Genomic DNA, 14,597 nt, shown 5'->3' with positions numbered 1-14,597 from the left:
TATTTATTGAGCACTTATATGTACTAAACCCTTGTGAGAGCACAATCCAATATAGGTGATAGACATAATTCTTGGGATCATGCAATTTGGTAGGTGGGTCAGTGTGGGTGTAGGGGGCAGATGATGATGAAGCTTGCCGTTCTACTGCTGACAACAACGGCTTCTAAAACAAGCCCAGACTAGGATTTGAGATGGGCCAGGCAAATCTCGGTTCTGTCCGATGAGACGAGGATGTGTTTGGGGTGAGTCGTCCGCTTGTCTTCCCATGTAAATGTTTTCTTAGACTAAATCCTCTAAGTCTCGCCATGAGAACTCCACGTGCTGGGCCACTGCTCGGGGAAGAGGCGTGGAATAGATGGGTCTGGAAAACATTAGCTTTGAAGAAGATGAAGGATGTTTCGGGTGGATTTGAGACCTGTGAGAGGTCCCTGTGGGCCACAGTTTCCCTGTGGAGTGGACGGTCACATGATTACTGTGGGTTGGGGGGAAAAATATACCCCTTTTTGGTCACAAGCAAAGTAGTGGGATCTGGAACTTCAACCGTTAATGAAGTTCAGAGGGAGATTACAGTGGATCCCACTGCAAACACCCATTTGTGTTTATTCTCACCGAGCGGACAGAAAGGGCCCCTTAGACTGTCTGACTCACTTTCCATAAGTGGCCTGTTTATTCTTCAGCTTTAAAATAAGGCAACAGTGTAGCTTTCATTCTAAGGGTTCTGAGTCTACCACAATGCCAATGCTGTGGCTCAATAATAATAATTGTGGTATTTGTTAAGCGCTTAATATGTGTTCTAAGGAGTTTCCAACACCCCCACAGGGTTGTGGCAGCCAGGAGCAGAGCAGTACCTCCATAGCCCGGCTTTGTGTTCTAGTTGCCTCACCCCACCATGCCCTGAGGCTGCACCACATTTAAGTGGGTCATGGCTTCATTGAGATCCCCATTTGGCTCTGAGTGCTCTTTTCATGATCTCCTCAGGCTTCTACTCCCAACAAATCCCCTCTGGTAGCACATTTGCTAATTCCACAAGAAGGAGCATTGCCTAGTGGGTAGATCATGGACCTGGGAGTAGGAAGACCTGGATTCTAATCCTGACCCTGCCACTTGCCTGCTGTGTGACCTTGGACAAGTCACTTCACTTCTCTGGGCCTCAGCCATCTCATCTGTAAAATGGGGATTAAGACTGTAAGCCCCATGTGGGATAGGGACTGTGTCCAGCCTGATTGTCTTGTATCTACCCCACTGCTTAGTTCAGTGCCTGGCACATAGTAAGTACTTAACAAATACCATTCTTTTTTTTAGGAGAGGACATCTTACTGCACTTGCTTTTCCAGAGAAGATATTGGGGGGCAATTTGTCCTAACAAGCTGTTTATGGTTCTTTTTGGGGAATGTGCTAAAAAAAATTTCCAATTAGCCTAATGGGTGGGAGAGGCCAGGGGTTCTGGGAAATGTGATTGTCCCTGAGTGACCCTTAGAAAACATATTAATTTATTCATGTAAAAACAAATAGAATTAAGGGGGCTGAGGGGGTGGGTGGGAGAAAAGATTAGGAGCAAACATTGTCTGGAGGATCCAGGAAAGTAATGAGCAAAACAAGGGAAGCCTCGGAGAAAGATAAATGTGCAGAGTGGGGCTGGCATTTCTGGCATCAACCAGGGATTATTCAGCCCTTGTAACTTTCATACAGCCTAGCCGCGGGTTGGGGCTTCTGTTGTGCGAGAGATAAAGTCCCTCATTGCCGGGGCCCCGGGTACCTGATGTGCAGACAGAGGGGCCTGGAAAATATGAAGGGACATTGCCTAAGAGAGGGAGCGTGAATGTCAGGGAGGGAGAATCTGGGGCCCCAGAGACATCCCTGCAGAAACAGGAGATTAGGGGCTTGGCCCATCGTGGAACTTTGCAGCTGTGGCCATTCCAGAGGAGCCTCTTGCGGGTGGGGGGAGAGATGGGAAAGGAACTTGGAGGGAAGTGAGGAGAGAGAAGAAGGAAGAGAAGGGGAGAGAAGGAGAGAAAGGTGGAGGAAGGGTGAGAGAGGGAGACAGTGGGGAGAAAGGGAGAGAAGAGAGGGAGAGAATGGGGAGAAAGGGAGAGAAGAGAGGGAGAGAATGGGGAGAAAAGGAGAGAAGAGAGGGAGAGAATGAGGAGAAAGGGAGGGAAGAGAGGGAGAGAATGAGGAGAAAGGGAGAGGAGGGAAAAAGGGGGAGAGGAGAGAGAAAAGGGGGAGAAAGGGGGAGAGGAGAGGAAGGGAGAGAAGAGAGAAAGGGAGAGAGGAGGAGAAGGGAGAGGAGAGAAAGGGAGAGGAGAGAAAGGGAGAGAAGAGGGAGGGAGAGAGAGAAGAGAGAAAGGGAGAGGAAGAAAGGAGAGAAGAGGGAGGGAGAGAGGGAGAGGGAGAGGAGAGAGACAAGAGGGAGAGAGGGAGAGGAGAGAGACAAGAGGGAGAGAAGAGAGAAAGGGAGAGGGAGAGAAGAGGGAGGAAGGGGAGGGAGGGAGAGAGAGACAAGATGGAGAAAGGAAGAGGGAGAGAGGGTGAGAAGAGAGAAAGGGAAAGGGAGAGAAGAGGGAGGGAGAGAAGAGAGGAAGAAAGGGAGAAGGAGAGAAGAGGGAGGGAAAGAAGAGGGAGAAAGGGAAAGGGAGAGAAGAGGGAGGAAGGGGGAGGGAGAGAAGAGGGAGGAAAGGAGAGAGAAGGGGGAGAAAAGGGGAGGGAGAGAAGGAGAAAGGGAGAGAACGGGGGAGAAACAGAGGTAGAGAAAAGGTGTGAGCCCACTGTTGGGTAGGGACTGTCTCTATATGTTGCCAACTTGTACTTCCCAAGCGCTTAGTACAGTGCTCTGCACACAGTAAGCGCTCAATAAATACGATTGATGATGATGATGATGATATGTGGAGAAAGGCGGAGGGGGGGCAGTGGTGGTTGGGGTGGGGGGAGTGTATAAGCAGGCCCATGCTTCTGCTCCCTGCTGGACAGAGTCTGCAGCCTTTCTGGGGGTGAGGCCCAGCACACATCCTCCCCAGACAGGCTGGTCTGTGTGCACCTGTACAGCAGGGGATGGCCCAATGGATGAAGCCCTCTGGTGCTGATGAAAGACCCCCCAGGCCCCCCCACCCCCCACAGTGGGAGGGGTCGATTCCCTCCTGGATCACCGTGTTGTTTTCCTTGAATGGAAAAATACAGGCCCGTGGAAGGGAGGGCCCCTCACTGGGAGATTTTTAGCCCTTAGCCTCCGTCCTATCTTTATCGCTCTGGCTTGAAACCCTGAAGATGTCTAAAATAGTTCCTGGTGGGGTAGGTTCTGATCTGGCCACTGTCCAGTCTCTGAGAGCAAACACTTTCTTAAAGGGACCTCAGCTCCAGCACATTGCATCCTCCTAAGTCTTCATGTCTTTCTGGTTTTAAAAAGTAGAGGGGGGTGGGGGGGAGAATTAAAAAAAAAAAGCCTTCATGCCTGGGTCCCCACGTCTTAACTGTATAAATCTGAACATTCCAGGGTAAGCTAAGATTATCTTGCTCACTGGCCTTTGAGACGTGAGGGCTTGGCCCGGTGGAAATCATAATGGACCTGCTTGAGTACCAGCCAGTCAGTTTTCATCTAAATTGATTAGGACTTGGAACATTCTTTCTTGGACAAATTGTGTTCAGATGAATAGAACACTCCCTCACAGCTGGATGGCCACCCAGCCAAGCTGTCCGTCCCACACTCTTCCCCTCCCGTACCCCGGCTAGAAAGCATCCCAAAGTGACCCTTAGAGAGAGTTCAGGACCCAGCTTCATTTTATAATTGAAAAAAAAAGTTTTATCCCATTCTCTTCCCTGAGTTTTAATTTCAGGTGGCTGATAAATGTTTGATTCCTTCCCTTCGCACCTCCTCCTAACCATTTTTTTTTTAATCTCCTGAATACGCTTCTGGGGTTTTCCAATTCAGGGCACTTCCCTCTCCATTTCTGTCTTGGCTGACATATTTAGTGGAAGCCAAACCCCCAGGGAGCAAGGGAGAGGGAAGACACAAGGGGCTCTTTGGAAGGCAGCCCTTCAAGTTAGGAAGCCACCTGGGCTTGACCTCCTAGTTCCTCCCGAGCCAAAGGAGCCAGCCTGGGGCTACTTGCCTGATCCTCCTACTAGCCCACAGGGCCAGGCTGAGGGCAGCTGAGGAGACAGTGGAAATAAGGCCCTTAGTATTGGTTCTGGATGATCAGCTGTCTTCAGGCTATGACCCTGCTAAAAGTATCCAAGGCCCACGTGAAGGCTGAAAGAGTCTGCTGGGTTTTCCAAGCCCAGCTTCCCCTAAACCTGGCCTGGCACCCTTGATGGGAGGGAGGGGAGGACGCCTGAAGCTCTCGGGCTGGGTGATGGGAGGGGCAGGGTGGAGATGCTGGGCTGGGCTCTGGGTGAAGCCGGCTGGCATGTCCCTTTGCCTCAGATTGGCAGACGGGAGCCCTGCTGGTCTTGCAATATCCTTGGGTACGTGACTGACTTCCCATGGGCACTGAGCATTATTCTGGGTTGGTGCCCAGATATTTTCAGACCGCTGCATCACCCTGACTTTCTCCCTTTATTCAGATCCCCCTCCCAGCCCCACAGCACTTACGTACATATCTGTCATTAATTTTTTTCATATTAATGTCTATCTCTTCTAGATTGTAAGCTTGTTGTGGGCAGGGAATGTGTTTGTTTATTGTTGTACTCTCCCAAGTGCTTAAAACACTGCTTTGCATGCAGTAAGTGCTCAATAAATACAAATGAATGAATGAATGAAAGGATGTTGCTTGAGATTACCCAATGAGGCTACTGAGCAGATTTCCCCCCCCCCCCCGCCCCACCCCGCCTGATCTCCCAAGGGTGAAAGGAGAAGATTATGGTATTTGAGTACTTACTATGAGTCAAGCACTGTACTAAGTGATGGGGTTGACGCAAGATATTCAGGTCAGACACAGTCCCTGTCCCCACACGGAGCTCATACTCTAAACCAGAGGATAACAAGTATTGGATCCCCATTTTACAGATGAGGAAACTGAGGCATGGAGAACTTGTCACTCTCTGAAGGTCAAATTTAGCAAAGCATTTGGCAGAGCCAGAGCCCCAGGCCCATGCACTTTCCACTAGACCATGCTGCTTCTCAGGAGAAGCTTCCTGATGGCACTACAAATCACTTCTCAAGCAGTTAAATGATAGTCATTGACTGCTGCATGTTGGGGGAACCCTCTGGAGGTCTGGGAAAGTGACTAGGCAAGTAAGAAAAGAGGCAAAAAAGGTTGTTTGTGAACTGTAGATGCAGTTTAGCCTAGTGGATAAGGCCCACGGCTGGGAGTCAGGAGGGCTGGGTTCTAATTCTGGCTCTGTCACTTACCTCCCGTGTGACTTGGAACAAGGTATTTAACTTCTTAGTGTCTCAGTTTCTTCATCTGTTAAATAAGGATTCAGCATCTGTTCTCCCTCATTGTTAAACTGTAAACCCATATGGGACAGGGACTGTTAAACAATCTGATTATCCTGTGTCTACCCCAGCACTTATCGTTGTGTTTGGAGTAATAGCAATAATAATAATAATAATGATAACAATATTATTATTGTGATAGTTACGTACCATGTGCCAACCACTGTACTAAGTACTGGGGTTGATACAGGATCATCAGATCCCACATGGAGCTCAAATTTTAAGTAGGGTGAACAGGTATTGAATCCTCATTTTGCAGATGAGGAAACTGAGGCACAGAGAAGTTAAGTGACTTGTCCAAGGGCGTACAGCAGGTATGTGATGGAGCTGGGCTTAGAACCCAGGTCCTCTGATTCCCAATCACGTGCTCTTTCTACTGGTACATGCTACTTCTCTCACACAATAAGCACCTAACAAACAACCCAACTAAGATTTACTATTCATTCAGTGCTATTTATTGAGCACTGACTGTGTGTGAAACACTGTACTAAGTGCTTGGGTGAGAACAATGCAACAACAGAGACATTCCCTGCCCACAGTGAGGTCTCAGTCTACAGTGCCTGTCACATAGTAAGTGCTTAACAAATACCATCATTATTGTTATTAGAAGAGGTGACAGACATTAGTATATATACATAAACAAATTACAGATATATACATATGTATTATGAATTCTTAAAAGTTCCTGGTGAGTAGCATAGCCTATTGCAGGAGAAAGTATCACGATCATTTTCTGCTCCAGTGGCCCAACCCCTTTCCATCGTGCAACACACAATTTAGAAACCAGTCTTGGGGATCTCCAGAGGGTCAGAGAGGTTGCAAAATTCACCTACCTCACTTGTGACCTTGGGCAAGTCACTTAACTTTTCTATTACTCTGTTTTCTTGTCTGTAAAATGGGAATAAAAGGTAATTATTATGGGAATAATAATCTTTCTTAGATTGTGAGCACCATGAGAAGTAGGGAATGGGGCTGATCTGATGATCTTATATCTAGTTGAATGCTTGGCTCATAAGTGCTTAATAAATGCTATCATTATTAAATGAACTGTAGGGGTTTATTTCTGGAAACCACTACATGTAAAATCTGGAATATGTCAGAGAGGAGAGCTGGGCAGGAAAGCTTTGGAAAATCAGGATGCATCTCAAAAGAAGCAGCATGGCCTAGTGAATCAAGCACTGGCCTTGGAGTCAGAAGGATATGGGTTTTAATAATAATAATAATAATGATGGCATTTGTTAAGCACTTACTATGTGCAAAGAACTGTTTTAAGCGCTGGGGAGGATACAAGGTGTTCAGGTTGTCCCATGTGGGGCTCACAGTCTTAGTCCTCATTTTACAGATGAGGGAACTGAGGCTTAGAGAAGTTAAGTGACTTGCCCAAGGTCACACAGCTGACAAATGGCAGAGCCTGGATTTGAACCCATGACCTCTGACTCCCAAGCCCGTGCTCTTTCCATTGAGCCACCCTACTTTAATCCCAGCCTCGCCACTTGTCTTGTGTGACCTTGGGCAAATCATTTCTCTAGGCCTTGGTTACCTCATCTGAAAAATAGGGATTAAGACTTTGAGCCTCATGTGGGACCTGAACTGTATCCAACCTGTCTACTTCAGCACTTAGAACAGTGATTAGCACATAGCGAGGGCTTAAATATCATAAGAAACGATCAAACCAAAAGGCCATTGCATTTTACATCTGCTGTAGGCACCCCAACTTCTTAATTTTGGCATCAATCCCAGCAGAATTTGTTGAGCACCAATAGGACATGCAGAGCACTCCAAAAGGCACTTGAGAAACATGCAAAAGAAGGAAAAGATATGATTCCTGGCCTTTGAGGCATTCCAACTATAACACAGGGAAGAGTATTCAGAGATGAATGAATTTACGGAAGCTTCGAGTGACCTCTCCTTACCCTTCACAAGTTCTATTTCTGAGCCTCATAGCTGCTGTATGCTATCAAGGTACTACTACTAATAATAATAATGATGGCATTTATTAAGCTCTTACTGTGTGCAAAGCACTGTTCTAAGCGCTGGGGAGGTTACAAGGTGATCAGGTTGTCCCACGGGGGGCTCACAGTCTTAATCCCCATTTTACAGATGAAGTAACTGAGGCACAGAGAAGTTAAGTGACTTGCCCAAAGTCACACAGCTGACAACTGGTGGAGCTGGGATTTGAACACCTTACCTCTGACTCCAAAGCCCGTGCTCTTTCCACTGAGCCACACTGCTTCTCCATAGCCACGCTGCTTCTCAATAATAATGCTGGCACTTGTTAAGCACTTTCTAAGTGCGAAGCACTGTTCTAAGTGCTGAGGGGATACAAGATCATCAGGTTGCCCCATGTGGGGCTCACAGTCTCAATCCCTATTTTACAGATGAGGGAACGGAGGGTCATAGAAGCGAAGTGACTTGCCCAAAGTCACACAGCTGACAAGTGGTGGAGCTGGGATTAGAACCCACAGCCTCTGACTCCCAAGACTGTGCTCTTTCCACTAAGCCACGCTGCTTCTCTACTAGCGAGGGAAGGGTTTGATGGGCTGGTTGCAGATCCAAATGCCCCAAGATCTTCCCAAAACATTCAAAAGATGGTGCCAGCTGGAGCTGACCAAGGACTTGGAGTTCTTGATGGGACAAAAACAAGGGTGAGTGGGTTTCTCCAACCCCAAGATGAGGCTTTGAGCCATTTTTAATTCTTGCTGGCATAGGAACCTGGATTTAAGGCCCGCTGAGCTCTACTGTTTTGGTTTCTCTCCCTTCTCAAATTTACCCAACTTTTCCTGGGGGAGAACAGACCTGAAATAATAATGATTCATATGATTATGCTTATTACTACTACTACTAATGGTATTCATTAAGCAGTTACTAAGTAGTAAGTGCTGGGGTAGATAGAAAATAGGTCAGAGACAGTCCCTATCCCACAGAAGCTCACAGCCTAAATGGAAAGGAGTGGCTGATTGATTGAATCCCCAAGCACAAATAATTTAAGTGACTTGCCTAAGGTCACACAGCAGACTTTTAGACTGTGAGCCCACTGTTGGGTAAGGACTGTCTCTATATGTTGCCAACTTGTACTTCCCAAGCACTTAGTACAGTGCTCTGCACACAGTAAGCGCTCAATAGATACAATTGATTGATTGATTGACAAATAGTGGAGCTGATATTAGAACCAGAATCATCTAGTGGATAGAGCTTGGGCCTGGGAGTTGCAAGGACCTTTCATTTATTCATTCAGTCATTGATTAAGTGCTAACTGTGTGCAGAGCACTGTACTAAGTGCTTGGGAAAATACAGTATAACAATAAACAGTGACAATCCCTGCCCACAACGAGCTCACAGTCTAGAGGAGGGGAGACAGATATCAATACAAATAAATAAAATGACAGCTATGGTGGGGGTGGGGGAAGTGCAAAGAGAGCAAGTCAGGGCAACGCAGAAGGAGTGGGAGATGAGGAAAAGTGGGACTTAGTCGGGGCAGGCTTCTTGGAGGAGATGCATCTTCAAGAAGGCTTTGAATTGGGGGAAAGTAATTGTCAGATTTGAGGATGGAGGGTATTTCAGGCCTGAGGCAGGAGGTGGGTCAGGGTTGATGGTGAGATGGGCAAGATGGAGTCACAGGGAGAAGGTTAACACTAGAGGAGTGAATTATATGGGCTGGGTTGTGGAAGGAGAGCAGCAAGGTGATGGACTGCTTTAAAGCCAATGGTGAGGAGTTTTTGTTTGATATGGAGGTGATGGACAACTACTGGAGACTTTTGAGAAGGGGGGAGTGACATGTCCTGATCATTTTTGTAGAAAGATGATATGGGCAGCGGAGTGAAATACGGACTGGAGTAGGGAGAGACAGGAGGCTGGGAGGTCAGCAATGAGTCTGATGCAATAATCTAGGTGGGCTAGGGTGAGTGTATTAACATGGTAGCAGTTTGGGTGGAGAGGAAAGGGCAGATTTTTAGCATTGTTGTGAAGGTAGGACCGATAAGATTTGGTGATGGATTAAATATGTGGATTGAATGAGAGAGAGGAGTCTAAAGATAATGCCAAGGTAGTTCTGGGGAGGAGCAGCTGGTTGAAGTGGGCACTTGGTGAGATCTATCTGCTATTCTGTTATACTCTCCCAACCACTTAGAACGGTGCTCTGCACATAGTAAGCACTTAGTAAATACCATTGATCGATTCTGCCCTGGAACACGAGTCAAGGTTGCTAAGTTGCCTAATGCTTTTGGGCCAATGGAACTTGGTGGGCAGAATTGCTAAGGTCTTGATTTCCTTAATAATAACAATAATACTATTATTAATTGCTTACCATGTGCCAAGTATTGTAGTAGGTATGGAGTAGATAAAATACAATCAGATCAGACACACTTTCTGTCTTGCATAGGGCTCATAGTCCAGGAAGGGAGAACAGTGCTTTAGAAGAGAGCTTAGAACAATGCTGGACACATAGTAAGTGATTAATGAACACCATAACACCAACCAAAAAAAGGAGGTGGGTTTTCAGGACTAGACTGTAAGCTCCTTCACTAGTGCTTAGTAAAGTGCTCTGCACACTGTAAGTGCTCAATAAATAGAAAAGCCACTCCTGGCTTCCTCTTGCCTTCCAGGAGCCAGGATTTCCTTGAATAGCTAAAAGAGTCCTCTTCTCTGAATTTTATTTTTTCCTATTTGCTTCAGAATTCTTATCTCAGGGGGAAGCCTAATCCTTTGATTAAGGACTCCAGTTTAGGGTACAGAGAAGGCCAGCTTCCGGGCACTTGTATTATTGCTTTTCCTGCCACCCCCCTCCAACTCCCTGTGTGCTCTTTGAAAGGTGCAGGGCCTGACTTTCTTGGCAAATCTTCCTCTGGTGAGCATCCCTTGTGCGACAATCCTGACTGCTGACACAATAGCCGCTTCCTCTCTAGCACAGGAGTCCAGCAGTGGGGGGCTGGTAGGAAGGAAGTGCTCGAATTCTTCAGCGGGGAATGAAGAGAGGTTTAGGAAGTACGCCAAAATGTCAGCTATGAGAAGGAAGTTAAGCAGATCACTTCAGGGGAGGGGTGTAGAGTGTGTGCTGTTTTTTTTTTTGGGGGGGGGTGAATTCTGGGTTGGAGGCAGGTGAAGGAGGAGGAGGAGGAGGAGGACATCCCGGAAAGCAGATGCAAATGAGTGGGTCAAAAAGAGGAGAAACGTCTCTGGAAAACCCGATTTTCTAGAGAGCTCAGGATGATGGGTTTGGGGATTTTTTGAAGGGTTTTTTTTTCCCTCCCCCTTAGCCTGAGCATCTCATCACCGAGTCTGCCCACACTGATCTCATTAAGATGTCAACAGTTGCCTTCATCTTTATCTTCTGGTAATACAGGAATTGCAATTTAGGTCAAATGATTTCCCTGGGCTGAATGCTCTTGGGTCTGGAGGTTCACTGGACCAGCCAACCTAAATGTCCCCCTGACTGGGGATTGGGTGAGGGTGAGGGGGTCCCGGGGACCCAGCACCAGACCTGCCCCTCCCCAAAGAAGGCCCCCCCCCATTGCTTCACTGGATGTTTTGAAGAGATTGCAATTTCATACTCAAGTTCAACTCCCTGGATTTTTCCTCAAGGAGCAGTAAGCAAATTGCAAGAAAGTGACCTAATTGTTCAGATAACAATGTAAGCCGGGCCTTCAGGGGATATTAGAATTCACCCTCCCCCCCCCACCCCCGCAGCCTACTCTCCCCTCCCAGTCGAGTTGCATTGTTTGGATGTCACGTTAAATATGTGGAGCAGACCCCTTGGGACCAATTATCCACCTCCCACACTCCCTCAGCAAAGAATGGAGAAGTGTGGCCCCGGTTCCGGCAGTGAGGAACTGGAGGAGGGAGTGAAGGGAAGGGAAAGTACATCCTAAAGGGGATTATTTTAGGGCCTGCAAATTTAGTCCTCACTGCCTCCTGCTCACAGTCTGAGTATGGGGGGCCTCACAGGGCTGAATGGACTCTTGTCCACATCTTGCCTCTGTTCTGGAACACCTTCCCTCCTCATATCCAACAGACAATTACTCTTCCCCCACCTTCAAAGCCTTACTGAAAACACATCTCCTCCAAGAGGCCTTCCCTGATTCAGCCCTCCTTTCTTCTTCTCCCACTCCCTTTTGTGTCGCCCTAACTTGTTTCCTTTGCTCTTTCACCCTCCCAGCCCCACAACACATGTACATATCTGTACTTTATATTAATGTCTATCTCCCCCTCTAAACCGTAAGGTCATTGTGAGCAGGGAATGTGTCTATTATATTGCACTATACCAAGCGCTTAGAACAGTGCTCTGCACAGAGTAAGCACTCAGTAAATACAATTGAATGATGGTCAAACTCAGTTTCCTCGTTTATGCAATTCGATCTGTGTCCTTTGGGCACTTGCTACTTCACCTCATTCTCAGCCCCACAGCACTTATGTACGTATCCATAATTTATTTATGTATATTAGTGTCTGTCTCTTCCTCCATACTTTAATCTTGTGGGCAGGGAATGTCTCTACCAACTCTGTTGAATAGTACTCTCCCAGTTACTTAGTGTTCTACACCCAGTAAGAGTTCAATGAGTACCATTGATTGATTTAGGTGATTGGGAATATCTCCTGCTTTGGGTTGACTAATAATAATGATAATAATACTTGTGGTATTCTGGTCGGATGCAGTCTCTGTCCCAAATGGCATAGCCTAATGGATAGAGTACAGGCCAAGGAGTTAGAAGGACATGGGTTCATTCATTCATTCAGTCAATTCTATTTATTGAGTGCTTACTGTGTGCAGAGCACTGTACTAAGCACTTGGGAGAGTACAACAATAAACAGACACATTCCCTGCCTATGAGGGGCTTGACCTGGGGCAGGTCACTTGATTTTTTGGGGGGACTAGGACTGTGAGCCCCATGTGGGACATGGACTGTGTCCAACCTGATTAGCTTGTATCTACCCCAGCACTTAGTAGAGTGCCTGGTACATAGTAAGCGCTTAACATATACCATTTAAAAAATGCGCTTACTGCGTGCCAAATGTTATGCTGGAGAACATACAAGATAATCAGGTCTAATATATTCCCTGTCCCATTTGGGGCTCATAGTCTAAGGGAGAGGAAGGAATTGAAGTTCCATTTTGCATATGAGAACTCTGAGGCTCAGAGAAGTTAAGCAACTCACCCAAGGGCAGGGTTCAGAACCCAAGCCCCCTGACTTTCCAGTCCTGAATTGTTTCCACTTTGCGTTAATGAGCATTGTTTAGTTCCTCATCTATTATTATTATTATTCCACTTGTTAAATCCTTACTATGTGTCAGGTACTGGGGCAGATACAAGATAATCAGATTGAACACAGTCCCTGTCCCATATGGGGCTCACATCTATTCCAGTTTCAATTTGGGCCATGCTTTGCCCCTTCCCTCCAGCCCCAAGTAATCCTAAATCTGAAAAACCACCTGGTTTAACCTCCAGCTCTGGAACACTGCCAGTTGAACCAGGAAGCTCTGGCAAGTAGAGGAATGGTGGTGGTAGTAGTAGTAGTTAAGCAAGAAGCAGCGTGGCTCAGTGGAAGGAGCATGGGCTTTGGAGTCAGAGGCCAGGGGTTCAAATCCCGGCTCCGCCAATTGTCAGCTGTGTGACTTTGGGCAAGCCACTTAACTTCTCTGTGCCTCAGTTACCTCATCTGTAAAATAGGGATTAAGACTGTGAGCCCCCTGTGGGACAACCTGATCACCTTGTAACCTCCCCAGCGCTTAGAACAGTGCTTTGCACAAAGTAAGTGCTTAATAAATGCCATTATTATTAGTAGTAGCAGTAGTGTTAAAAATGGTATTTACTGAGGGCAAGGCACTGAACTCAGCTCTTCAGAAAGCACAACAGAGAGCAAGATGTGATCCCTGCCTCCAAGAAGCTTTCATTCTTATAAGGGAGACAGACATATTTACAAGCTGCAGAATTAGAATAAATGAATTGTTCACTGGGTTATAATATAGACCCAAGCGTGAGAATGGCTATAAATAAATGCATGAGTGCTTGAGGCAGCTGATGGGTTGATACAATTTGGACATGGCACATAAGTACTCTGAGTTGGTACCTTGGGATACTCTATTTTTCTCTGAGGGATTTTTAACATTCACTGAGCTATGGCCAACTGTGGATTTTTTTTCTAAGAATGCCCCCCGAACTAAGATGGTGGAGCTCTGCCTTTTAGCGGTGACTTGCCCCATTCCTACTCATTTCTTTGTTCCGCTGCCAGGCAAAGGGGAACAGAGTTTTAGAAGCTAGAATTGGGATGGAGGTGAACAAAAATGGCAGGATATCACCAGAAATTTTGAGAGAGAGGGAGGGAGAGGGAGAGAGGGAGGAGGAGAGGAGAAAAGAAAAACCCAAACAGACCAGGGTTGTCAAACTTTACTGCGGGTTCTTGCACTACGAGAACTAAGGACCCAGGCCCAGGCAGGTTGAATGTACCAAGCTCTAAGGCACAAGGATTTCTTACTCCTAGGTGATCTGGACTGTCCCACATAGAGACAGGGGACCAGAGATGTTTGGAAGCAGAGAGGGGAAAAGATGACAGGAGATGAAAACACAAAGGCAAATTTGGTGAGGGTGGGGGAGGAAGAAGAGATGCAAAGAGCAGGAGACTGGGTGTTGAAGAGAGAGGAGTGACCCAAACACACACCTATAGTTATCTTTCATAATCAAAGATGACACCATTGACCATGAAATTCACCCCTTGATTGAAAAGACCAATGTGGCTCCCACATTGGCTACCTTCTGGGGCTACCATGTTCTTTGCTTGCCGTGCCTGGCATCATTTTTTCATTTGCTTCCTTGTTTCACGATCCTTGTGAAGCTTCTTTGCTGGCAGAGCTACTCTTTGTCTGTTCTCAGCAACCGGCTCCCAACTTTCAGCCAAGGTTTAGCATTGCCTGAGGTTTTGTGTTGTTGTATCCTAAAATTGTTTCTGATGGCTTCCTTGCTTTTAGTTTCCTCACCTCAGTTTTCCATACCTTCTGGTCATCTGGAATGCCCTCCCTTCTCAAATCCAACTGGCAATTAGTGTCCCCATGTTCAAAGCCTAATTGAAGGCCCATCTCCTCCAAGAGGCCTTTCCAGATTAAGCCCCACTTTTCCTCATCTCCCACTCCTTTCTGTGTCACCGTGACCTGTTCCCTTTGCTCTTTCCCTGTCCCAGCC

This window comes from Tachyglossus aculeatus, chromosome 22, assembly GCF_015852505.1.
Source record: "Tachyglossus aculeatus isolate mTacAcu1 chromosome 22, mTacAcu1.pri, whole genome shotgun sequence".
Classification (NCBI taxonomy): domain Eukaryota; kingdom Metazoa; phylum Chordata; class Mammalia; order Monotremata; family Tachyglossidae; genus Tachyglossus; species Tachyglossus aculeatus.
Note: the sequence above shows the minus strand (reverse complement) of the source record.